The sequence below is a fragment of the Ailuropoda melanoleuca genome, chromosome 5 (assembly GCF_002007445.2).
Source record: "Ailuropoda melanoleuca isolate Jingjing chromosome 5, ASM200744v2, whole genome shotgun sequence".
NCBI lineage: Eukaryota > Metazoa > Chordata > Mammalia > Carnivora > Ursidae > Ailuropoda > Ailuropoda melanoleuca.
Genome location: NC_048222.1, coordinates 99,033,343 through 99,035,854, shown reverse-complemented (window position 1 = coordinate 99,035,854; position 2,512 = coordinate 99,033,343). Strand labels below are relative to the sequence as shown.

General features: G+C 31.2%; 1 protein-coding gene across 3 annotated transcripts in view; it reads left to right on the top strand.

Moving 5' to 3' along the window:
* The window catches only part of GRIA2 (glutamate ionotropic receptor AMPA type subunit 2), a 167,634-nt gene extending 165,706 nt beyond the window's left edge, over positions 1-1,928 (top strand). For all 3 annotated transcript variants that reach the window (XM_034661467.1, XM_034661465.1, XM_034661464.1), the window contains one exon: positions 1-1,928. This exon is cut by the window's left edge and continues 705 nt beyond it. The gene's annotated coding sequence lies outside the window, so the exon portion shown is untranslated.
* Positions 1,929-2,512: the final 584 nt, after the last annotated feature.

Below are 2,512 nucleotides of genomic sequence, written 5' to 3'. Positions count from 1 at the left end.
CTAAGGAAAGAAAACAAAGAGAAGATTCCAATCTTGTAATTTAATATTGTTATTAAAACTTTAATGTATCCTATTCTTTAACATTTGGTGTTAATATAAAATTACTTGGCAATGCTTGACATTTGAAATAAACATTTTTCTATTGTTTTATTTGCAAGTGGTCCAATTGATTTTGCTTAGCTACAGTTTGGTCATAAATCAAATGAGTTTAAAGACGTTATCAAATTGCTAGGTTCCCAGAGAAAATTGCCCCTTTTCAGAAGGCCAGGCGGTTTCTAGAGTAGAAACTTGTCCCAAAACAATATCTGAATCTGTCCTTAGTATGTCTTACTATATGTAAAGAAATATTTAACATAAAGCATTTAATCTATGTAGATAAATGCTAATAGATTTAAAAAGCTAATATTAAAAAACAAGTAGCAGAATACGTGAGGTTCCATTTTAAAATGTTTGAGCTTGCAGAAGAGAAGTATTAGTTGCAAATGAAGTTAGGAATGCCTAGAAAGCAGCTTTTTAAATAGTTGCCCATGGATCAAATTCCATAAACTTAATCTAACTTTTTTGTTTTCCAGATTACAAGAGCTGTCATAAGCCTTATATATTAGGGATAGTTTAAGCACTTTTGAGTCACCTGCAGTATAGTTTCTTCCCATTGCCATCAATAAAAACAACTCCAACATATTGTATCTATACTTATTCCTCAGGTGGAATGGCTCTTTTAATATGCCCAGTTGGGGATAAAAACATCACATTTCTGTAACTTTTGACTAAAGAGCTTATATTTCTCTAGTTAAAAAATTTAAAGGAACTCTCTTTCCCTTCATAAAAGGCCATTTATTTCTCTTGAAGCCCCCTAAAATAAACTTAATGTAAGGTTTTAAACAACCGCTAACATCCAGTAGTCATTTTTAAAATTTTTTATTCTCATAATTTCTGCAAGTAAGCTTTTGTGTAGCACTTGGTATTTTACCAAGTGCCATGAAAAGAATTTTATTGATTATGTTTCACAGAAGGGAAAGAGAATGTAGGATTAAACAACAGCCCCTTCCATGGAACAGGGTGGTGTGTAGTATCATGGTGTCCTTCGCCAAATTTAACCGTCCCTGATCACAGATCCCAAGATAACAGAATATTATTTCAGTGCATTTCTCCTCATCCGGAATGTTGGAGGTGCATTTTAAGTTTTAATAGTAAATGCTAGAGTGACCAAATTGCAGACTAATTGTTTCCATATTGTACTTAAAATGAGTTTTTAAAAATGAAAAAGATTATACAATCGATGCTATTTATTGTACCTCTGGGCCTACTCTTCTAAAAATTGTAGCTTATCAATTTTTCTCTGTCAAGCTTGAACTAATGTAAATAATTGAAATAATGTAAAGTTATATTTTCATGTTTTTATAGATACAACATGACAAGAATACATAATGTAAGAGTATTTCAACTATGGATAATATTGATTGGATAATGCACATCTCAGTTACAAAGCAGTAATCATAGTTTAATATCCATGTAACGGTGCATCAATATATTGCTATATAAATATGTCTGTGTGCATATAAGTGAAAAGTGGTCAAACAAGAGTGGTGACAGCTGTCTAAGGGTTTTTTTATTCATTTTATATAAAAACTGTTATGGAAAGACCAAAATGTTTATGAACTATTCTTATGTAAATTTACAACTGTCCTTTACTGTACTTTTTTGTTTACAGTATAGTACCTTATTTTCTGCTGTGTTAAGTGGGTGTCAAACTCCAAGGAGACATACACTTTCTACAACTTCTATTGAAGATATTGGAGTTTCCAATTTTTCATGTGTACTATGTCGGAAAATGCTTTTGATTTTATTTTTAAATCTAACATCGGATGGCTTTCTCAGAGTGTTGTAAAAACTTCAATCATACATAAAACATGTTCTTACAAAAGGCAAAGATCTTTATTTTTTTTTTACCTGAATAGCGAGAAATCAAAAAGTATATTTAAGTTTATTCACACACAAACCTGGCTGTTTTTATCAAACAAGAACATCTTTGCTCGGTTTATATGTCAACTAAGTACAAATGTAGTAAAGTAGAAATAACTTCTTTTTTAGCTAAAATGAGTAACATTTTCGATATTCCAAATCTACAATCATTAAGTGCTTTGGGCATATGGAGAAATATGACCGAATTTACTTCATTTCTCATTTTTTGGTAGATATAAATGTCCTACATTGCTATCATCAACCATTGCACTGTGTGTTGTGAGGTCAGTTGCTTTCATAGTCCTTTTAAGGAGCCAGAATGGTGACTTGCTTTACAAACTCCATAAGGGAACACATTTCCAGGCTTACATGTTGCAAAAAGTGTGGTCATTTATTGTTTTACTGAAAGTACTAATGAGAAACTAAAACTCTCGCAGTTCTGATTAAGTCTTTTTACAAAGGTGATCATTTTAATATTTAGGCAGTCCCTTGTAGGTAAATTCTAAAATTATCATGGCATTTTAGTTCTTCAAAACTACACATTAAAATT